Source organism: Phocoena phocoena, chromosome 1 (assembly GCF_963924675.1).
Source record: "Phocoena phocoena chromosome 1, mPhoPho1.1, whole genome shotgun sequence".
Lineage (NCBI taxonomy): Eukaryota > Metazoa > Chordata > Mammalia > Artiodactyla > Phocoenidae > Phocoena > Phocoena phocoena.
Genome location: NC_089219.1, coordinates 81432392 through 81457904, shown reverse-complemented (window position 1 = coordinate 81457904; position 25513 = coordinate 81432392). Strand labels below are relative to the sequence as shown.

The window sequence follows — 25513 nt, the reverse complement described above, 5'->3', positions numbered from 1 at the left end:
TAGAAATATTGAAAAAATTAAGAAAAAATTAGGCATGTCATGAATGCATAAAATATATGTAAATATTAGTCTATCTTTACATAGACATGAGTGATATTTAATTTTTTTTTTTTTTTTTTTTTTTTTTTTGGTACGCGGGCCTCTCACTGCTGTGGCCTCTCCCGTTGCGGAGCACAGGCTCCGGACGTGCAGGCTCAGCGGCCGTGGCTCACGGGCCCAGCCGCTCCGCGGCATGTGGGATCCTCCCGGACCGGGGCACGAACCCCTGTCCCTTGCATCGGCAGGCGGACTCCCAACCACCGCGCCACCAGTGAAGCCCCCATGAGTGATATTTAATGTAAAATTAATAGTGTTAGTTTTCTTACTGTTCTATAACTTTGCTTTCAGAGTTATATTACTGTACAGTATGCCTCTTTCTCATAGCTGGAGAAACTGCATATCAGCCTATTATCACAGGTAAGTGTGTCTTTTTAAGTAACAATGTTTCCAGTATTGTATTATGAATATGACTGCAATAATGTATGCCATAAAAATTTTTTAATGATTCATTCATTAGTGTATAGGCTAGGTTACTGTGAAGCAATTGTATCAAAAACATTAGGCTACCATAGAACAATCATATTGCTGCTTCTTTACCAATGCATGAATTGTTATACTTGTAAATAAAAATTAATTTATTTTTCACATTATCTTTTCAGTTTTGATGTCTAGTGTTAGTAATACTACAACATCCACAGTGTTTTGTATCATGTAAGACAATATTGATGTAGGTACTGACAGGTGACTCATCTTGTAAACAGATGATGGAAACTTACTGTATCAATAAATACTGTACAGTACTGTAAATGTGTTTTCTCATGATTTTCTAAATAATATTTTCTCTAGCTTACTTTATTGTAAGAATACAATATATTATATAAAATATATGTTAATCGACTGTTCATGTTACTGGTAAGGCTTCCTGTCAACAGTAGGCTATTAGTAGTTAAGTTTTGGGGGAGTCAAAAGTTATGCACAGATTTTTTTTTCTTTACTATATTTTATATATATATATTTAATATCTTTATTGGAGATAAAGATATTTCTTTACAATGGTGTGTTAGTTTCTGCTTTATAACAAAGTGAATCAGCTACACATATACATATATCCCATTATCTCCTCCCTCTTGAGTCTCCCTATACACAGATTTTTGACTGTGCCTCTAACCCCTGCGTTGTTCAAGGGTCAACTGTATTCACTCTTGTGGTGATCTCATGAACTCATGGCTTTAGATGTAATCTGTATGCTGACAAATCCCAAATTTCTATCTCCAGACTTAACTTTTCTCCTGAACTCCAGATTGGTATATACAACTGCCTATTTAATATTTCCACTAACAGACATCTCAAATTTCACATGGCAAGACAACTTTTAATTTCCACCCTGCAAAGCTGTACCACCCAGAGTCTTCCCCATCTCTGTTAATAACTCACATTTTTCCTATTGTTAGATTTAAATACCTTGCCTCTCATTTACCCCATCTCACATATCAGGAAATCTTGTTGCCTGTACCTTCAAAATATATCCAGAGCCTGACCACTTCCCTTGTCTTAACCACTATCAACTCTCACCTGGATTATTGCATTAGCCTCTTAACAGGTCTCCTTGTTTATGTATGCCTTGCTCCCTGAAGTATTTTTCAACATAGCAACCAGGGTAATCCTCTTAAAACAGAAGATGGATTTTGTCTCCTCTCTGCTTAAAACCCTCTAATGGCTCTCAGCTTTCTCAGAATTAAAGCTAAAGTCCTTATGATGACCTACAAGGCCCTATGTGATCCAGTTTCCCTATTACCTAGCCAACCTTTTCTACTACTCTCTGTCACCTGCTTCTACTGTTCCAGCTACATTGGCCCCCTTCCTGCTTCTCATACCTGCCAGGCATGCTCCTGCCTCAAGGCTTTTGCATCAGCTTTTCTGTCTGAAGTGCTCTCCCCTGAGATATATTCATAACTCACTCTCTCTCCTCCTCAAATATTAGCTGTCATCTTTCCAGTAAAGCCCACCCACCCTGACTTCCTCATTTAAAATTGGAACCATTCTTGATCTCTCTTAGCCTGCTCTATGTCTTTTTAATAGCATTTGTCACCTTCTAACATACTATATAATGTGTGTACTTATTATGTTTATTGTTTATAGCTGTTCTCCTCTCACTGGGATGTAAACTCCACAAGAGCAGGAATTTTTGTCTCTTTTGTTCGCTGATGAATCTCTTTCACCTAGAACAATGTCTGGTACCTATTAAGCACTAACAAATATAGTCAAATACTGAAGTATCATTCACTCTCACTTATAAAGTTCCTTCAGGCTTATGTCTCAATGATAACATATCAGACTTCATTGAATGTTAGTAGCCATGAGATGAATAGTACCAATGGAGGCCTCTATTTTTATTAAAATTCTTACCCTTATTACTTTTAGGCTTGAACTAATTTATTTCAAGCTTTGGTCTTCTGGGTTAGGGCTAACTAATTTGTCTGAGAGATATTTGCTGGAAATAAAAGTTCAACAGTTAATCCTGATAATGAGTTTTTATTCAGGAGGCTTATGTATTACCACAATTCATCCATTTATGGAACAGATAAAGCTGTTTAAGTTGTGCTTTTAAGGGTTTCTACAAGATTCAGACCCAAATATATTGAAACTGAATACACAAATATATTTGGCAACTCTATAACAGCCCAGCTCCCTGATTCCCTACTCCCTACAATGCCTACAAAGAAATATGTTCAATTTACATTTCTGTTTAGTGTCAGAACATTCCTAATTCACCAGCTGTGAGAAAGTTACAATGAAAAATTAATTTCATAAATTATTGATTCCTGGATTGAAAATGTAAAATTCAACTTGAAAGCATAGAATCAATAAGAAATAGATATTTCATAAACCTTGCAATGCCATACTTCCACATTAGTTGCAGAGTGACAACCTGTTATGAGACTGCAAAAATATGTTTTTTGTGAGATGCCTCCGTTTCAGAAGCAACAACGAAGCCTTGAATCTACTTAGTGGCTTGAACACTTGGATAGATCTAAAATAATTAATGTATTTCAGTATTTTTTCCCTTTTAGTCAATTGCAAATGTTGAACAATCATTTTCCTTTGAGGCTCCACTGCACGTTCTTTATGTTATCTGCTTCATTCTTGATGTTCCAATCTTGATGTTGTAGCCCATCAAAAGGACACACACACACACACACACACACACACACACACACACACACAGAATTATAGAGGAAGTTGGATGAAAGAAAAGTGGCTGTTTTCAAATAGCCCTTCACCAGTTTTTTTGATATGAAAAACTGACACAGTACTATATTCTCAGACCCTGACCAGGTATAATTCTTATTTTTAAATCATTGGATTTAGACAATTTATTGTTTTGGAAACAACAGGATCAATTTAATTAAACCATCGGATGTTTTAAAAACATCCAAAGCTTTTCTGTTTCTAAATAGGTTTGAGTATGAATTTATATGACTTAGATAATAAAAGCAAACATTCAGTTCTCTACTTACGCACTGAGAAAAAATTTTGCACTCTCTCACCTCACTGGTCCTATTTGTCCTCTTTGACCTAAATCTCTCCTGGTTCTCAGCTGTCTCTCATGGTAATCACTTGTGCTGCTGTTGGTCTAATGTGCTTATTGAGCACAGCTGTAATTCAGTGATGACTTCCTCAAGGTTTAGATATTTCGACAGATTATTTTTAGCCTCAGTCCAGTCATAACGTAAAAACAACTAAGATGAAAACTGAACACACCAGCAAACAAGTAAGTCTGACAACTTAAAAATCCATAAATTTATTTTATTTATTTATTTTTTATTGGGAATTTACCGGGAATTTAAAGTCTTGTTTTATAGTAGTGTGGATTAGTGAATTTTTTCTATTTTTTTAAAATTTTCTCCAAATTTTTTGTCAGTGAGCCCATAGCTGATAATGAATATTAAAACAAACAAACAAAAACCAATGTAGAACAAAAATAAATACCCACCCAAGGGCAACAACAACAAAAAATCAAGACTTAATTTGACTATAATCTGTAAGGTTAAAAGAATGGAAAGAGAATATAACTAAATTTGGTCAAATAAATAAATCATCCTTCTAGTAAATATGTATGTTTCATCTGAAAGAATGAAAGAAAATGCATATAATACCATCTTATTTTTTGTTTTTTTTGTACAGCAGGTTCTTATTAGTCACCCATTTTATACACATCAGTGTATACATGTCAATCCAAATCTCCCAATTCATCACACCCCCACCCCCACCCCCCGCTCTTTCCCCCCTTGGTGTCCATACGTTTGTTCTCTACATCTGTATCTCTATTTCTGCCCTGCAAACCGGTTCATCTGTACCATTTTTCTAGGTTCCACATACATGCATTAATATGCGATATTTGTTTTTCTCTTTCTGACTTACTTCACTCTGTATGACAGTCTCAAGGTCAATCCACGTCTCTAGAAATGACCCAATTTCGTTCCTTTTTATGGCTGAGTAATATTCCATTGTATATATGTACCACATCTTCTTTATCCATTCGTCTGTCACTGGGCATGTAGGTTGCATCCATGACCTGTAGTAAATAGTGCTACAATGAACATTGGGGTGCATGTGTCTTTTTGAATTATGGGTATAATTTGAATTTCTCTGAGTATATGCCCAGTAGTGGGATTGCTGGGTCATATGGTAATTCTATTTTTAGTTTTTTAAGAAACATCCATACTGTTCTACATAGTGGCTGTATCAATTTACACTCCCACCAACAGTGCAAGAGGGTTCCCTTTTCTCCACACCCTCTCAAGCATTTGTTGTTTGTAGATTTTCTGATGATGCCCATTCTAACTGGTGTGAGGTGATACCTCATTGTAGTTTTGATTTGCATTTCTCTAATAATTAGTGATGTTGATCAGCTTTTCATGTGCTTCTTGGCCATCTGTATGTCTTCTTTGGAGAAATGCCTATTTAGGTCTTCTGCCCATTTTTGGATTGGGTTGTTTGTTTTTTTAATATTGAGCTGCATGAGTTGTTTATATATTTTGAAGATTAATCCATTGTCCACTGATTCGTTTGCAAATATTTTCTCCCATTCTCAGGGTTGTCTTTTCATCTTCTTTATGGTTTCCTTTGCTGTGGAAAAGCTTTTAAGTTTCATTAGGTCCCGTTTGTTTATTTTTGGTTTTATTTCCATTACTCTAGGAGGTGGATCAAAAAAGATCTTGCTGTGATTTATGTCAAAGAGTGTTCTTCCTATGTTTTCCTCCAAGAGTTTTATAGTGTCCGGTCTTACATTTAGGTCTCTAATCCATTTTGAGTTTATTTTTATGTATGGTGTTAGGGAGTGTTCTAATTTCATTCTTTTACATGTAGCTGTCCAGTTTTCCCAGCACCACTTATTGAAGAGACTGTCTTTTCTCCATTGTATATCCTTGCCTCCTTTGTCATAGATTAGTTGACCATAGGTGCGTGGGTTTATCTCTGGGCTTTCTATCTTGTTCCATTGATCTATGTTTCTGTTTTTGTGCTAGTACCATATTTTCTTGATTACCGTAGCTTTGTAGTATAGTCTGAAGTCAGGGAGTCTGATTCCTGCAGCTCCGTTTTTTTCCCTCAGGACTGCTTTGGCTATTCGGGGTCTTTTGTGTCTCCATACAAATTTTAAGATTTTTTGTTCTAGTTCCGTAAAAAATGTCATTGGTCCACTGGAGACACGATTTGTAAGAGATGATGGATTGCAGGAACATGTACATAACACCACAGACAAACACCAAAAGGGCACCGCCATTGTGTACCATGGGGACAGCTAACTCCTGGAAATTGGCTACAATGCCCATTCCAATGCATCCCACCAATCCTAGAACTAATGACACCAAGTTAAAAACAAGAGTGCTGAAATAGCTGGTTTGGTTTTGCTTCTCTACTATTTTATATCTTGTGTACATCGTGGCTGCACCAAGAAATGCAGAGAAGTTTATCATAAATCCCAAAATACCACTCTCTGGAGGTGTTGTTCCTGTATCACTGATGTAGGGGAGGAAGGAGTTGACGTGCCCAGAGAGCATGGCGACCACGTAGGAGATGATGAAGGCGGCGGATGACCAGGTCACCAGGAGGAACGGGATGAAGGCCATTCCCCTCAGGAAGCACAGCATCGCACCGCCACCAGGAGGGCACTGTGATCTGTGGGGCCGGAACGGGGGGCTGCTCTGCGCTGCTGGGAGGTGGGGGCTGTGCACGTGCCGACCTGCAGTGGGGCGGCCATGGCGCGCACAGCCACGGGCGGCCAGGCGGGAGGCTCTGCGACAGTGGGGCAGGCCCGGCCCTTGAGCTCTGTTCATTAATTTTGTATCCTGCAACTTTACCAAATTCATTGATTCGCTCTAGTAGTTTTCTGTTGGCATCTTTAGGACTCTCTATGTATAGTATCATGTCATCTGCAAACAGTGACAGTTTTACTTCTTTTCCAACTTGTATTCCTTTTAGTTCTTTTTCTTCTCTGATTGCCGTGGCTAGGACTTCCAAAACTATGTTGAATAATAGTGGTGAGAGTGGACATCCTTGTCTTGTTCCTGATCTTAGAGGAAATGCTTTCAGTTTTTCTCCAATGAGAATGATGTTTGCTGTGGGCTTGTCATATATGGCCTTTATTATGTTGAGGAAGGTTCCCTCTATGCCCACTTTCTGGAGAGTTTTTATCATAAATGGGTGTTGAATTTTGTCAAAAGCTTTTTCTGCATCTATTGAGATGATCATATGGTTTTTCTTCTTCACTTTGTTAATATGGTGTATCACATTGATTGATTTGCGTATATTGAAGAATCCTTGCATCCCTGGGATAAATCCCACTTGATCATGGTGTATGATCCTTTTAATGTTTTGTTGTTGGATTCTGTTTGCTAGTATTTTGTTGAGGATTTTTGCTTCTATATTCATCAGTGATATTGGTCTGTCATTTTCTCTTTTCGTAGTGCCTTTGTCTGGTTTTGGTATCAGGGTGATGGTGGCCTTATAGAATGGGTTTGGGAGTGTTCCTCTGCAATTTTTTGGAAGAGTTTGAGAAGGACGGGTGTTAGCTCTTGTCTGAATGTTTGGTAGAATTCACCTGTGAAGCCATCTGGTCCTGGACTTTTGTTTGTTGGAAGATTTTTAATCACAGTTTCAATTTCATTACTTGTGATTGGTCTGTTCATCTTTTCTGTTTCTTCCTGGTTCAGTCTTCGAAGGTTATACCTTTCTAAGAATTTGTCCATTTCTTCCAGGTTGTCCATTTTATTGGCATAGAGTTGCTTGTAGTAGTCTCTTAGGATGCTTTGTATTTCTGTGGTGTCTGTTGTATCTTCTCCTTTTTCATTTCTAATTTTATTGATTTGAGTCCTCTCCCTCTTTGTCTTGATGAGTCTGGCTAATGGTTTATCAATTTTGTTTATCTTCTCAAAGAAGCAGCTTTTAGTTTTATTGATCTTTGCTATTGTTTTCTTTGTTTCTATTTCATTTATTTCTGCTCTGGTCTTCATGATTTCTTTCCTTCTGCTAACTTTGGGCGTTTTTTGTTATTCTTTCTCTAGTTCCTTTAGGTGTGAGGTTAGATTGTTTATTTGAGATTTTTATTGTTTCTTGAGGTAGGCTTGTATAGCTATAAACTTCCCTCTTAGAACTGCTTTTGCTGCATCCCATAGGTTTTGGATCATCGTGTTTTCATTGTCATTTGTCTCTAGGGATTTTTTCATTTCCTCTGATTTCTTCATTGATCTCTTGGTTATTTAGTAACGTATTGTTTAGCCTCCATATGTTTGTGTTTTTTACGTTTTTTTCCCCTGTAATTCATTTCTAATCTCATAGCATTGTGGTCAGAAAAGATGCTTGATATGATTTCATTTTTCTTAAATTTACTGAGGCTTGATTTGTGACCCAAGATGTGATCTATCCTGGAGAATGTTCCGTGCGCACTTGAGAAGAATGTGTAATCTGCTGTTTTTGGATAGAATGTCCTATAAATATCAATTAAATCTATCTGGTCTATTGTGTCATTTAAAGCTTCTGTTTCCTTATTTTCATTTTGGATGATCTGTCCATTGGTGTAAGTGAGGTGTTAAATTCCTCCACTATTAATTGTGTTACTGTCAATTTCATCTTTTATAGCTGTTAGCACGTTGCCTTATGTATTGAGGTGCTCCTATGTTGGGTGCATATATATTTATAATTGTTATATCTCCTTCTTGGATTGATCCCTTGATCATTATGTAGTGTCTTTCCTTGTCTCTTGTAACATTCTTTATTTTAAAGTCTATTTTATCTGATATGAGTATTGCTATTCCAACTTTCTTTTGATTTCCATTTGCATGGAATATCTTTTTCCATCCCTTCACTTTCAGTCTGTATGTGTCCCTAGGTGTGAAGTGGGTCTCTTGTAGACAGCATATAGATGGGTCTTGTTTTTGTATCCATTCAACAAGCCTGTGTCTTTTGGTTGGAGCATTTAATCCATTCATGTTTAAGGTAATTATCAATATGTATGTTCCTATGACCATTTTCTTAATTGTTTTGGGTTTTGTTTTTGTAGGTTCTTTTCTTCTCTTGTGTTTCCCACTTAGAGAAGTTCCTTTAGCATTTGTTGTAGAGCTGGTTTGGTGGTGCTGAATTCTCTTAGCTTTTGCTTGTCTGTAAAGCTTTTGATTTCTCCATCGAATCTGAATGAGATCCTTGCCGGGTAGAGTAATCTTGGTTGTAGGTTCTTCCGTTTCATCACTTTAAGTATATCATGCCACTCCCTCTGGCTTGTAGAGTTTCTGCTGCGAAATCAGCTGTTAACCTTATGGGAGTTCCCTTGTTTGTTATTTGTCATTTTTCCCTTGCTGCTTTCAATAATTTTTCTTTGTCTTTAATTTTTGCCAATTTGGTTACTATGTGTCGCAGCGTGTTTCTCCTTGGGTTTATCCTGTATGGGACTTTCTGCACTTCCTGGACTTGGGTGGCTATTTCCTTTCCCATGTTAGGGAATTTTTCAGCTATAATCTCTTCAAATATTTTCTCTGGCCCTTCTCTCTCCCTTCTCCTTCTGGGACCCCTATAATGCGAATGTTGTTGCGTATAATGTTGTCCCAGAGGTCTCTTAGGCTGTCTTCATTTCTTTTCATTCTTTTTTCTTTATTCTATTCTGCAGCAGTGAATTCCACCATTCTGTCTTCCAGGTCACTTATCCGTTCTTCTGCCTCAGTTATTCTGCTATTGATTCCTTCTTGTGTGGTTTTCATTTCAGTTATTGTATTATTCATCTCTGTTTGTTTGTTCTTTAATTTTTATAGGTCTTTGTGAAACATTTCTTGCATCTTCTCAATCTTTGCCTCCATTCTTTTTCCGAGGTCCTGGATCATCTTCACTATCATTATTTTGAATTCTTTTTCTGGAAGGTTGCCTATCTCCATTTCATTTAGTTGTTCTTCTGGGGTTTTATCTTGCTCCTTCATCTGGTACATAGCCCTCTGCCTTTTCATCTTGTCCATCTTTCTGTGACTGTGGTTTTTGTTCCACATGCTGCAGGATTGTAGTTCTCCTTGCTTCTGCTGTCTGCCCTCTGGTGGATGAGGCTATGTAAGAGGCTTGTGCAAGTTTCCTGATGGGAGGGACTGGTAGTGGGTAGAGCTGACTGTTGCTCTGGTGGGCAAAGCTCAGTAAAACTTTAATCCACTTGACTGCTGATGGCTGGGGCTGGGTTCCCTCACCCTTGGTTGTTTGGCCTGAGGCAACCCAACACTGGTGCCTACCTGGGCTCTTTGGTGGGGCTAATGGCAGACTCTGGGATGGCTCATGCCAAGGAGTACTTCCCAGAACTTCTGCTGCCAGTGTCCTAGTCCCCGTGTTGAGCCACAGCTACCCCCTACCTCTGCAGGAGACCCTCCAACACTAGCAGGTAGGTCTGGTTCAGTCTCCCCTAGGGTCACTGCTCCTTCCCCTGGGTCCCGATGTGCACACTACTTTGTGTGTGCCATCCAAGAGTGGAGTCTCTGTTTCTCCCAGTCCTGTCGAAGTCCTGCAGTCATATCCCACTAGCCTTCAAAATCTGATTCTCTAGGAATTCCTCCTCCCGTTGCCGGACCCCCAGGTTGGGAAGCCTGACGTGGGGCTCAAACCTTCACTCCAATGGGTGGACTTCTGTGGTATAAGTGTTCTCCAGTCTGTGAGTCACCCACCCACCAGTTATGGGATTTGATTTTATTGTGATTGCACCCCTCCTACCATCTCATTGTGGCTTCTCCTTTGTCTTTGGATGTGGGGTATCTTTTTTGGTGAGTTCCAGTGTCTTCCTGTAGATGATTGTCCAGCAGCTTGTTGTGATTCTGGTGTTTTCACAAGTAAGGGAGTGAGAGCACGTCCTTCTACTCTGCCATCTTGGTTCAGGGCCTCCAAAAATCCCTAAATTTAGTATTGAGCTGGATAAAGAAATTCCTACCTAGGCTTCCTTTCAAGGTCTAGCCAAGTTTTATCATATAATTCAGACACTGTCTGAAAAAGGATATAAGGTACATAGTATCTATCTCTTTGCACTCTGCCTCAGATCAAGGGCCTACACCAACTAGAAATTTTGTGGTTATCACTTTACCTGGTAGGCACTACTTTTTGAGGCAGCCAGAATTGTATTAATCACCTTTCTCTCTTCCTCCCTTTACCTCCATTGCCTTGTCCTGTTGTTCTACATCCACAGAGATGAGCTCCAAAAAACAGCTGGGCAGGAAAAAGATAGTGGACTGCATGTTGAGAAATGTCCCAACCTAGTATAGCATTGTAGGTAGGGGCAGAGAGAGGATGAACCTAAGAGCAGTGCACACTGAGAATATTGTAGTTTTTCATGTGCTCCATCATTTCAGAGTAACGGATGATCAAACAGTGGGGTAGGAAAAGCCAGTAGAGCAAACAGTGGTAGGTGCATGCCTAGTAGACATGGAAATTGAAATAAGAAATGGCATACATACAAGTGGGTAGGGAATAGAACCAAGGGAAATGTACACATTTTGTCTGCTGATAAACACTAAGTCTAAGGACTCTTACTTATGAGTAGAGGAAAAAGTCGACATGGAGCCTATGACAGAATATTTCAGAGCAAGGGAAAGGAAATGGCATCATAAAGACTCAAAGGAAAAGCATGATCCAAAAGAAAACTTTAAGAGACTACTTGCATCCTTAGAGTCCAAAATCCATGCATGTTCTATAAACATGCATCCAGAGTATGAGAAGAAAGATCTAAGACAACAGGCTGAAGTGGAAAGTCAATAGAATGTTACGAATGAAGTAAATGAGGAATGGAATGATACAAAAATTATACAACCACAGAATTAAAATATCCACATTGGCAATGAAGAAAAACTTGATTCTGGAGGAATATTGAATACATAATGAGGTTTATTTGAGACACTCCAGGATAAAGAAAGGTCAGAGGTAGGTGATACAGCTAAAGGTGAGAAAAGGTAATAGGTATTCATGAAGAAGAAACCAAAACAAATGGGAGAAAAATCAAATGTTTGATGGGAAGAACACTTTCTTGATGAGAAAAAAGCCCATAGATGCAGACAGAAAGGAATAGCCATGTTTTTGGCAAAAATAAATGACAAAGACCTACGTTTATACATGGCCTGTCACTGTTTTTATTTTTTCAATAAATTTATTTATTTTATTTATTAATTTTTGGCTGTGTTGGGTCTTCCTTGCTGCATGCAGGCTTTCTCTAGTTGCATCGAGCAGGGGACACTCTTCCTTCGGTACATGGGCTTCTCACTGCTGTGGCTTCTCTTGTTGTGAAGCACGGGCTCTAGGCCTGCGGGCTTCAGTCGTTGTGCCTCAGGGGCTCCAGAGCACAGGTTCAGCAGTTGTGGCACACGGGCTTAGTTGCTCCGCAGCATGTGGGATCTTCCTGGCCCAGGGCTCAAACCCGTGTCCCCTGCATTGGCAGGCAGATTCTTAACCACTGCACCACCAGGGAAGCCCCCCTGACACTGTTTTTAAATTACAGTGCTATAGAAGAAGTAATTCAGACATCCATGAAGGAAATAAAAGATGTTGCCTAGAAAGAAGAAAAAATCATGTTAGCCTTGCACTTCTCTGTTGCCACACCAAATTACAGGAGGTAATTACTACAAGCTATTTTTCTGTCAACTGAGAGATAAGAAGGACTGGCAATAAGCACTAAACGAGTTAAATGAAGACATAAATCTAAAGAACTATAAATATGGCCACAGAAGATAAACACAAATGTAATGCACTCATTTATGCAAGTCTTCAGATCCTTTCCATTTCTTGTCCCCTATGGCTCAGCCTTCCCAGCCCAAGCAACCTTGTCAAAGGCTCTTGCCTTTCCTTCAATAATAAGTCTTGATTGCTCCAACTGCATTTTGTCTCCTGACACCACCAGCTGGCTCAACCTTCCCAGGCAGGTATTAAAGGCCAGCTTGGCATGGCCTCTGTCATACATGTTACAGTGGGAGCTGTATGGCTCAATGGAATCCACATAGGCTCTGGATTCTCCAGTAGCTGCCAGTGGGGCCCATGTCACAAACTAGAAGTGTGGGGGTAGTTAACTCCTATTGAGCATACTTTGAGCAATGGGAGGAAAGAGATAGGACTGAGCACATAAGTTGCTCACTCTTCTTCCTCCCAATTGTTCCAAAATCCAGAACTTCCCTTGGCTTCTCCAAAGATGTCCTGTGTGACCAAGAAACCAGCTGTTTCTCATGAAGCCGAGCACAACTTGCCACCTTCTGTTTACTTCCTTCATTGTTTTACTTTTTCCCTCACTGTTGCTCCCCTGGGACTGAACCCTCCAACAAAGCATTAGTTCCACAAGCTTTGCCTTAGGCTCTGTTTTGTGGGGAGCCAGGTTAAAACAGTCAAAATTACTCTAGAGAAGTTATGTAAAAATTATGAATGATAATCTGGATCCAAACATTCAAAATATCTCAATAACAGAAAGAAGTAAGAAAGGACATAACAGAGGAGAGTGATGGAGAGGTATGCTAATTCCTTATCTTAAATAGGAGAAACTCAAAAGATAGAATTACACATTTGATTCTTGTGGATTTGAGAAATATAAGTTAAAGAATGTTTTAGGGAAAATAGGGTTAACTGTTTGGAGAATTAAAAATGGAATACTGACTTTTCAAAAACTAGAGAAAAGTAAATAAAATCTGATTTATAGAGAAAAAAGATAAAAAACAAGAAAGAAGCACAAACCATAAAAATATAAAACAAAATTAATAAATGTAAATCTTATAAATGATGTTGAAGATATTTAAATAAAAATTAAAATGTACATTAGCAAAGACAAAACAGAATGGTAAAGGAGATGGTAACCACATTTGGGACGCTCTAAGCAAAAGGAGTGATGACTAACCTAATAAATCCAAGAAAGCTAAAGCCTAAGCCAGCAATGGGGAAAGTCAAAAAGTAACTCAGAACTCCCAAAGGCTTAGGAATTTGTTCCAGAGGTTCTGGTGTACCAGAGGTGTGACTAAAATTTAGAAGAATTGTCGAAAGTCTGTTTAAGAAGCACTCAGAACCCAACATGCCCTCCTCACGGCCAGGTGATTCCATGTCTCTCACCTCAGCAGAACTGGAGGTTCTTTCTCTGAAGAGGGAAACATGAGGGTCTCTGACTGGGGGACTGCAAGTGCAGTTGGAAGTGGAGTTTGCTGAAAATAGGAGGATAAGAGAACAGTTACACATGGAAAGTGAGACCCTCAACCATCTTTCCACAGTCACAGCCTAGAATATTTGTATCAAGGTCATTTCCTCCAGGCAAGCAATAGGAAGATTGCTCTATGAAGCACTGAACCAGGTCAGGTGAAAAGACCTCAAGATACTGACACTGGTGTTTTACAAAAATTAAGCCCCATCAGCTGACCCTGCAGAGAGGCCCACTGTCAGCAGCAAGTCCCACTCACTCACACAGAGTTTTCAAAAAAGCTTTTGAGTCCCTAAAGTATAAGCAAACAGCCCACAAATTCCTCTAATGTAAAAAATAGAGACTAAAACAAACACATAGAAAAAAAGCAAATTTGGAGAAATTCGCTGTTCAGACAGTAAAACTTAAAAAAAATTATATCCTCAGATCAATAGGGGAGACATTGCATCAAAGGAACAAGAACAAAATACTATTAAGAAGAGAAATTTCAAAGAACAAAATAGAAAATAGAATAGCAATAATGAAAAATGGAAAGCTGAATGGAAAGATTGGGAGATAAAAATTGAGGAAATACCTCAAGAAGTAAAGAACAAAGACAAAGAGATTAGTATGAAGGAAAAGGTATTAATGGTCTCATGTCTAAATAATAGGAGTTCCAAAAATACAAACAGAGAAACTAGAGGGAGGAAGAAATTGTTAGCTAATTTAGGGAATTTTTCTAGAACTGAGGGATGTGAGTTTCCAAACTGAAAAGGCCTGCCAAATGCTTAGGACAATGGATGAAAATACACCCACATCGAGCACAGGTTCATACTATTTTACAACTCTGAGGACAAAGAGAGAAACCTAAAATTCTCCAGACTACTTATAAAGAATCAAGAACCAGAATAGCATCAGACTTCTTCTTCTTTTTTATTTTTTTGCTGTATGTGGGCCTCTCACTGTTGTGGCCTCTCCCGTTGAGGAGCATAGGCTCCGGATGCGCAGGCTCAGCGGCCATGGCTCATGGGCCCAGCCACTCCACGGCATGTGGGATCTTCCCGGACTGGGGCACGAACCCGTGTCCCCTGCATCGGCAGGTGGACTCTCAACCACTGCGCCACCAGGGAAGCCCAGCATCAGACTTCTTAACAACAGCAACACTGGGAACAATATATTCAAAATTTGGAAGTAAAACTATGGTCAGAGTATCTGAATAGACATCTTCCCAAAGAAGACATACAGATGGGCAACAGGCACATGAAAAGATGCTCAACATCACTAACCATTAGAGAAATGAAAATTCAAACTTCAATGAGATCATCTCACATCTGTCAGAATGGCTGTTATCAAAGAGACAACAAATGACAACTGTTGGTGAGGATGTAGAGAAAAGTGAATCCTTGTGCACTGTTGGTGGGAATGTAAATTGGTGTAGCCACTGTGGAAAACAGTATGGAGATTCCTCAAAAAACTGAAAAAAGAACTACCATATGATACAACAATTCTACTCCTGGGTATTTATCTGAAGAAAATAAAAACACTAATTAGAAAAGATATATGCACCCCTATATTCATAGCAGCATTATTTACAATAGCCAAGACATAGAAGCAACCTAAGTGTCCATCATCAGATGAATGGGTAAAGAAGATGTGGTATATACATACAATGGAATATTACTCAGCCATAAAAAAGAATGAAATGTTGCCTTTTGCAACAACATGGATGGACCCTTAATACCCCAGAGGGTATTATGCTTACTGAAATAAATCAGACAGGGAAAGACAAATAGCGTATGTTATCACTTATATGTGGAAACTAAAAAGTGAAACGAATGAATATAACAGAACTGAAACAGACTCATGTAGAGAACAAACTAGCAGTTACCAGTGGGGAGAGGTAAGGGGGGAGGGACAAGATAGGGGTAGGGGATTAAGAGGTATGAAATACTATGTATAAAATACATAAGCTACAAGGATATATTGTACAACATAGGGAATATAGCCAATATTTTATAATAACTTTAAATGGAGTGTAATCTATAAAAATATTGGATCACTGTTGTACATCTGAAATTAATACAATATTGTAAATCAATGATACTTCAATTAAAAAAACTACAGTTATAACTTCAGAGGGAAGAAAAACTGAATGGAAGGAAAAGTAATCATGTTACTAACTTACTTAGCAGTCAGTAGTTTTTTCATGATTATAATAATGTAAACTCTAAATTCTGATACAACTAAAATTATTATACATCTATGTTGGGTAATGGGTGTGGGTAAATGAGAATCAAATTCTCATTTTTCAGAGTGAGATGACAATAGATAATATCTAAAACTGAAAAGTTAATTTGTGACAGATTATGTCACAGGGAGTTCATGTTATTTAGGGAAATAGAAGCAAACAAGAAATAGCTTAGAGACTTGAAAGTGGTTGCTGTAGGAAGTGGGATTTGGGTAGGTGGAGCCAGGTAGGGGACTGATGTTTGTTTTTTACTAAAGCTTGCAGAACTATTTCACTGTTTAAACTGTATGCATAACTCTGATGAAAATAATGGAAATGAATGGGTCCTTTTCCTAATTCTATGCTTTTAAACTTATTTGACTTGCTTCGTGTTCAAAAACATTTTTTTTTTTTTTTGCTGTACACGGGCCTCTCACCGTTGTGGCCTCTCCCGTTGCGGAGCACAGGCTCCGGACGCGCAGGCTCAGCGGCCATGGCTCACGGGCCCAGCCGCTCCGTGGCATGTGGGATCTTCCCGGACCGGGGCACGAACCCGTGTCCCCTGCATCAGCAGGCGGACTCTCAACCACTGCGCCGCCAGGGAAGCCCCCAAAACATTTTAATGATCATATTAAAGGCTATCATCTATCTTTTAAAGACACAATGAGACCCATCTTTTATGTTTCACTTACAATGTCTACAATCATTACAAAAATTGTTAGGAAAAATAATTCCTATTATTTTCAGTATTTTTATTAAAAATTTATTATATGAGTAATTAATATATATATATTTAATATAAAAAACAGAAAGAATAGTAAATATAACATCAACAACAAATTCCAAAATCCAGAGCTAACTACTACCAATGTGTTAGGTATTTCTTTTTAGTAATGTATTCATATGTCGTGCACCAATTAGGTTTGTGTTTGGCTGCAAGTAAGAGAAAATCCAAATCAACAATAGTCTGAAATACTAAGTTTAACATACAAAGTTCTCTTCCCTTATGTAATAGCAATCCTAAGATAGGTAGTCCAGGGTTGGTATAGTGGTTTCATGAGGTATTCAGGTACATAGGTTACCACTCTGCCATCTCTAGGGTGTGGCCCTCATCCTCATGGTACAAAAGAGGGCTGATAGAACACATTTGCGCATGCTGACTTCGGCAGCCCATATACTAAAATTGCAGTGATACAGAGAAGATTAGCATGGCCCCTGTGCAAGGATGACATGCAAATTCGTGAAGCGTTCCATATTAAAAAAAAAAAAAAAAGAACACATTTGCGCTTCAGGCAGCTTGATATAGGAAAGAAGAGAAGAAATCACCATCCTCTATAGAGAAACTTTCAGGAAGTGTCACTCAACACTTTTATTTATACCTAGTCACATTGTTACAGCTAACTGCAAGAAGGGCAGGGAAATGTAGTTTTCATTCTGAGTAGCCAAGTGCCCTGCTATAAAATTTAGGATGCTGTTGAGAAGGAAAAGGAGAAAACCAGAATTTAGGGTGGGATATTAGCAGTTATAGCAGTCAGAATGTCCAGAGAAACAGAACCAATAGGACATATATATTAAGAGATTTATTTTAAGGAATTGGTCCACAGGATTATGGGGGCTGGCAAGTCTGAAATTTGTAGGGCAGGCTGGAATTCAGGCAGAAATTGATGTTTCAATCTTGAGGCAGAATTTATTCTTCAGGGAGCCTCAGTTTGTGCTCTTAAGGCCTTAAACTGATTGGATGAGGTCCACTCACATTATCAAGGATAATCTCTACTTAATGTCAAGTGGTTGTAGAGGTTATATACACCTACAAAATACCTTCACAGCAACATCTAGATTAATGTTTGATTACATAACTGGGTACCAGAGCCCACCCAGACTGACACATAAGACTAAAGTGTTTATCATTAATATATTACATATACATACATATTAACATCTAACTCCTTCATTTTATTGTGAGCATACCCCAAATCATCAATTTTTTTTTTTAGTTAATTAAAAAAAATATTTATTTATTTTTGGCTGCATTGGGTCTTCATTGCTGCACATGGGCTTTCTCCAGTTGTGGTGAGTGGGGCTACTCTTCGTTCCGGTGTGCAGGCTTCTCATTACGGTGGCTTCTCCTCTTGCAGAGCACAGGCTCTAGGCGCGTGGGCTCAGTAGTTGTGGCTTGTGGGCTCCAGAGTGCAGGCTCAGTAGTTGGGGCGCATGGGCTTAGTTGCTCCGTGGCATGTGGGATCTTCCTAGACCAGGGCTCGAATACATGTTCCCTGGATTGGCAGGCAGATTCTTTTTCTTTTAATACGCTTATTTATTTTATTTATTTATTTTTGGCTGTGTTGGGTCTTTGTTGCTGCACGTGGGCTTTCTCTAGTTGTGAGCGGGGTCTACTCTTCATTGTGGTGCATGGGCTTCTCATTGTGGTGGTTTCTCTTGTTGCAGAGCACGGGCTCTAGGCACTCCAGCTTCAGTAGTTGTGGCTTGCAGGCTCAGCAGTTGTGGCTCGTGGGCTCTAGAGCGCAGGCTCAGTAGTTGTGGCGCACGGGCTTAGTTGCTCCGCGGCATGTGGGATCTTCCTGGACCAGGGCTCAAACCCGTGTCTCCTGCATTGGCAGGCAGATTCTTAATCACTGCACCACCAGGGACGTCCCCAAATATTCTTATCAAACATGATATTTAATAAAATAGCTTAATATCCCAATATATCAAAATAACATTCATTACTATGTTTTAGGACATTAAAATATTATATACATGTGCTTATTTTTAACCATTTCTGATTATTCATTACTTTTCTAAAAGTGAGATTACTGATTCAACAATTATGAAGATTTTTAAGACCCTTATTCCTATTGCCAAAATGCTTTCCAGTAAGTTTGCACTGATTTATACTTACACTAACATATATGAATGCAGTGCCAGTGTCACTGTACTCTAGACATTAGGTTTCATGATTTTATCTTTACAATTAAATAATGACCATATTTTGTTTCTTACCTCTTTACTAACTAGTATATAAAACATTATATCATTCACTGTATTTTTATTGACCATTTCTATTTTGTTAATTTTGTTTTTACTTTTTGCCTAGGTTTCTACTGGGCTGTTAGCATTCTTCTGATTGATATATGAGGTATTTATATATTAAGAATATAAATCATTGTTGTCTCTCTTGTAAACGATTCCTAATTTGCTCTTACTTTTTTCTTATTATAAAGTTTCTAGAATACAAATTACTTAAAGAAAGAAACTATATATACTTCAACTTTTCACTTAGGGTAAACAGTCAATCAAAATTAATAAATATACTATCATATTATTGGTGACTAAAATAAAGGGAACTGAAACATGAAGATTAGATTATTTTCATACACAAATGAAGCATCATTCCCACGGATGAGTCAGGTAACCAGTCATATCTTTCCAAAAAAAGTGCTTGAGAAAACTCAGTATTTTTCCCCTAAGAATTCTTACCTATGTAATATTTTTCTTCATTTAGTAGTAGTATTACTAACTTTATTTTTTTTTAACTTGCTTTTAAAAATCAATTAATTAATTAATTTATTTTTGGCTGTGTTGGGTCTTCGTTTCAGTGCGAGGGCTTTCTCTAGTTGCGGCAAGCAGGGGCCACTCTTCATTGCGGTGCACGGGCCTCTCACTATCGCGGCCTCTCTTGCTGCGGAGCACAGGCTCCAGACGCGCAGGCTCAGTAGTTGTGGCTCACAGGCCTAGTTGCTCCGCGGCATGTGGGATCCTCCCAGACCAGGGCTCGAACCCGTGTCCCCTGCATTGGCAGGCAGATTCTCAACCACTGCGCCACCAGGAAGCCCAGTATTACTAACTTTAGAGTCTCCTGACTGAATTGTGGTTTCTAAGATGTCAAGTCAACATTATGTTCAAATAAATTTTAAAATTATCAGTAAGATCATTTTAATGAATGAATTAAACAATGATCTTATAAGATGACTTATTTCCTGCTTCTAAAAAAATTTAAAAATGAAAAAGCAGCAAATAAGGCTTTGTGATGGCAGTAATAGCTGTTTGACACTGACATGCTATAAATAAATCTGTGTGATAATATAAACTGACTCAGGCATTTGTGATGCACATGACAGCTCAAAATGATTTCATTTCCTCAGTAGTTTTTAGATTTTCTTATTTCATTGACTATGAAAAGTACAGTCAACCCACACACTGTTCTTGGATTGATTTTAATGTAACCTGCCCAGAATTTTAGGTTGATTTTCAAAATTAGAAGTGAAATTGAATTCTAAGCAAGGTAACTGACTTGACCAATAATTTAAACTTGTATAGTATAATAATACTTGGAATTGTTTCTCTACCTTAATATATTTCAATTGCTCAGTTGAATCTAATTGACTCCAATAATTTTTTATGTTGGCAAAGCATCTAATTAGTTTTCATTCATAGTTCCTAAGTAATTAAAATGTTTAGTGGATAGTCATTTATTTACTTATAATAGTCTCACTTATCAAATTTATTACTTATTAAATGTATTCATATTTTCAAAAACTCTTTTATGGTTCTTTTTCTATGCTGCTTTGAGTCTGGTTAGACATCTTTTGATTGTTTACCAGCCATCTGCATTTTAGTTTTTGTTAAAAAGAAAAAAATTTCCCCCCAGTTTATCTTTTGCCTCTTCATTCTGTTTATGATATCTGGGGCATATATTCATTCTAAAATTTAAATAACCAAATTAACAATCTTATATTTTATGTTTTGGAGTTCCATGTGTTTTTTCTGGGTTTCATGTGCTTTCTTCTTTTGTTGTTTTTTTTGGGGTACGCGGGCCTCTCACTATTGTGGCCTCTCCCGTTGCGGAGCACAGGCTCCGGACTCACAGGCTCAGTGGCCATGGCTCAAGGGCCCAGCCACTCCGCGGCATGTGGGATCTTCCCGGACCGGGGCACGAACCCGCGTCCCTTGCATCAGCAGGCGGACTCTCAACCACTGCGCCACCAGGGAAGCCCTCATGTGCTTTCTTACTGCAGGATTATATTAAAGTATCACACGTTTTCCTTTTTTATCTTTTTTCTTTTCATTGAAGTATAGTTGATGTACAATATTATATAAGTTACAGGTGTACAAAATACTGATTCACAATTTTTAAATGTTATACTCCATTTATAGTTATTATAGAATATTGGCTATATTCCCTGTGTTGTACAATATATCTTTGTAGCTTATTTTATACATAATAGTTTGTACCTCTTAATCCTTTCCCCCATCTGGCTCCTCCCCCACTAGTTTGTTTTCTATATCTGTGAGTCTGCTTCTTTTTTATGTTCACTAGTTTGTTGTATTTTTTAGATTCCACAAATAAGTGATAATATACAGTATTTGTCTTTCTCTGTTTGACTTATTTCACTTAGTATAATGCCCTCTAAGTCCATCCATGTTGTTGCAAATGGCAAAGTTTCGTTCTTTTTTATGGCTGAATAATATTCCACTGTGTGTGTGTGTGTGTGTGTGTGTGTGTGCATGTATTTATATATATATACACACCGCATTTTATCCATTCATCTGTTGATGGACAATTAGGTTACTTCCATATCTTGGCAATTGTAAATAATCTCACCTTTTCTTATAGTACTTTTTGGCATCATTGTTTCAAGTTAAATTTTGGTATCTATGGAGATGATTTTTCTATATTTGACCTATTAATGTGGATATAGTATATGAATAGGTTTCCCAACCTTAAATTGTCTTACACTCCTTAAATAAATTGCCACATATTATTTTAATATATTTCTGGATCTTTTAGGAATTTTGCATTATTATAAGTGATATTATTCCATAATTTTCTCTTTTATGCTATCTTTAGTTAAATTTTGGTGATCATATTATGATGGCTTCTTAAATTGCATCTGGAAGCTTTCTTCTTTCTCCAATATGCCAAAATGATAGATCTTGAATGCTTTCTCAGTTTCTTCCAAGGCTAAAAATCTGTGTAGATTTTCTGTCTTTTTTTGAGCCTGTTTTGGTAATTTATATATCTCTAGAAGTTATTCATTTCATCCAGGTTTTCTACTATATTTATATGTAGTTGCATAAAATACTACCTTATTAATTTCTGTTGTTTCTTCTGTCTAATATTGTGTACTTATGCTTTTCTCTCCATTAAGCTAATGTGTGGGTGGTTTTGTTTTTAAGAATTAGCCCTTAGATTTATCAGTTTTATTCTTTTTCTGACTTCTAATTAAGTTCCACTATTGCCTGTATTAATTCCTTTCTTCTACTTTCTTTGGATTCAATTTAATGTTATTTTTCTAACTTCTTGAGATTGTGTTGTTCTCTATAATTTATCCAGATCAGAAGACTGTAGGAAAGTATTCTATTTACTTTCTTGACTTTAAAATTAGATTATGCATGTTTTGAGAGTTTGGATCATCTAAGTAAAAGGACAATTTTGTAAGAGTGTTAGACATCTTCTTCCTTAAGCATGTAATTGTTTAAGTGCAGGTATATTTCTATTTTAATTTTTTATCTAGCTCTCTTGCCTGACTGAAGTTGACCATAAATTGAATAAAAAGAGGTAAGCTTCAGAACATTTTATTTGAAAACCTTTTAGGGAAAAATACTGTATTTTTTGGTGTGGAAGTATTTTTTCCTAATATCTTCCTGATTTGGAAATGTATTATTTAATTGATTAGGATAATGTTATCATAAAATATAGAATCAGAATAGAATTGAAATTCTCAGATCAGAATTAAAATTCTTGTGATAATACTGGCTAAATTTGGAAGTAATTAAGAAACCATTGTGTGTAAGATGAATCACAAACACTGAAAGTAACTCATGCAATATTAACATGATAGAAACATATACTTCTCATATCTAACTAGCTGGATTCAAAGTAGTCTTAATATAGGAATTTATAGTATAAATAATATACATATCACTGGAGAAGAGTATGTAGATAATTCCAATCCCAAAATAGCTCCTGCAATAAATAAATCACTAAATTGAGACAAACCAAGTTCCCACCCCCCTACTCCCCCCCACAAAAAAAAACACGAAGAAACAAAACTAGCAGTACATGGAGTGGTGAGTGGAAAGATCATAGTTTGTTGGGTTTCTGAATTTTGAAAGACATATTATATACCTTGGTTGTCTCAACTGCATGTCAAATGTGACATGTCCAAATTGAAAATTATCTATTTTTCAACTACAAAGCATCAGCCTTCCATTTTTTACCTATTAGAATTCTGGGGTATGAAGAGGAATCACCTTTATCCCTTCTTCCAAGTCTTCATACTCAGTTGGTAACCACATCTTGTTCATTCTACCTCCTAATTTTCTCTCAAATCCATCTTCTTATTTCTATCTTCGCCATTTTTTCCTCAGTTTGGGTCTCTTTTTCTCCTTAATTATTCCAATGACCCCTTTACAGGTCTTCTTTCTGCCAGTCTCTTCTCTAAGATACTTTTCCACACTATGCAGCTAGAATAATCTTAATAAAACAGTCCTGGACTTCCCTAGTGGTCCAGTGGTTAAGACTACATGCTTCCAATGCAGTGGGTGCAGGTTTGATCCCTGCTCAGGTAATAAGATTCCACATGCCGCACAGCAAGGCCAAAAACAACCCAAAAACAACAAACAAAAAACAGTCCTATAATATGTTTACCTTTGATTTAATATATTTAAAATATTTAATATGTTTGCCTAAATGGCTTTCCCCGTCCTTGGCATGGCTTACAGGTTCTTCATGTCCTGGCCTTCCTATACTTTCCAGCTTTATCTTCCTCTACTGTTCCACATGCATTTAGTGCTTTAAACACCTGAAGTTCCTTGCAGTGCCCTGTATCAGTTAGTATTCTTTGTGCTTGATCCCACCTTCTCCTGCCTCTTCCTTGATGGCCCCTGATTCATTGATTATTCCCAACCTCTTATTTTCAAAGTGCTAAAGTTACTTTTATCTTAAAAACAACAGTAACTTCAAGCTACCACTGTCTCTTTTTCAGTCAGGCTCCTTAAAAGAACAAGTTCTACTTCTTTACTTCCTGTTCACCTTTCAACCCACTGTAGTCTAGTTTCTGTCCTTACTACTACTCTAAAGAAAACACCAATTGACAAAAACTACCAATAAAGTCCTAATGTCCAAATCCAATGTACTAGTCTAAGTGTGAACCTTGACATTTCAAACAGCATTTGGCACTGTTAACCGCTACTACTTACCTAAAAACAAACATACTTATTTTTCTGTGCCTTGTAGAAAACATGAAAAATATGAGTTAAAAGATAAAAATAATAATCACCACTTAACCATAACCACTATTAATACTTATTTCCTTCAAGTCTCTTTTTCTATGTACTTGTAAGTATAGAAAATTGGATGTTATATTTATAAATTAATATTCTGGGTTTTTTTTCTTATAAGTTTCTTCTCTTGACATGAAATAGATGTTTTGAAAACAATTTTAATCATTTCATAATGTGTTATATAGATGTACCATAATTTAGCCTTTCTGCTGTTGACATTTAGCTAGTTTTCAGTTTTCACTTATATGTCTAGCTCTCTGACAAACATTTTTGTAGACAAATCTTTGTCTCAGATTCTTCTTATTTCTCAATGGCAGGTCCCAAGAGGGGAAAGGACTAGTTTAAGGATATAAAGTTATAAACATTCTTGACATAGATTGCCTAATTACTTCCTGGAAAGGTAATTTACACTCCTACAGCAACATACAAGGATCCCAAACTTACCATTCTCTTGCTAACCTTGAATTTTTTTTTAAAAACTTTTAAAAATCCTTGCCACTTTGATAGGTTAAAGTAGAATCTCAGCCTTGATTTGCCCTTCTCTGATTAGTGGTGATTATACATTCACCACTGTCTCCTCTTATCTTTGGCCTCCTAGTTCTCTTACTTCTGAATATTCCTTTTCAGTCTCCTTCTTCGGCTTTTCTTTTTCTGACTATTTCACAGTATTTTGTCCTCAGCCTCTTGAATGTCCCACAGGCCTCACAAACTCAGTGTGTCCTAAACTGAACTCATCCCCACTCCTGAGCTTGCTTCAATTTTTGGCTAATGACGTCATCCACAACCCAGGCACTTCAGTCAGAATCCTGAGTCTTCTAAGATGACTCCCTCCTCTCACCCAAAATCAGTTTATCCAGTCCACATCTTAAATCTAATATGGCCACTCCTTCTATCTCCACAGCCATTGCCCTAGTTCAAGCCTTTATTATTTTAACACTCATCACTAGTCTACCTGCCTTGAACCCTGTTGTACATACTGCTTCAATTGTACATACTGCTTCCAGAGTGATGCAGATCTGATCATGCTCCTCTCTGTACTGTATGTCCCTGTCCAACTTCATCTCTTGCCCTCCCCATCCATTCCCTTCTACTCTTCAGCCACATGGAACAAGAATTCCCCACTGCCTCTAAACTCTTCTTGTGCCGAATATGCCTCTTCCTTTGTCTTGTGAACACTTGCTAGTCCTAAAATAGTAAAGGAGCCTATCCAAGTATCATTCCATCATTTCTCTCTCCTGTGTACACTGATTACACTTCATACAGAGCTTTATTTTGACACAACTTAAAAAGTTTTAACAATCTCTCACTAAACT

General features: G+C 37.6%; 1 non-coding gene across 1 annotated transcript; it reads left to right on the top strand.

Annotated features, from left to right (window-relative positions):
• The first annotated feature begins 17069 nt into the window (after positions 1–17069).
• LOC136140474 (U6 spliceosomal RNA) lies at positions 17070–17174 on the top strand. Its single transcript, XR_010657620.1, has one exon. It is a non-coding gene; the product is annotated as a U6 spliceosomal RNA (small nuclear RNA).
• The last annotated feature ends 8339 nt before the right edge of the window (positions 17175–25513 follow it).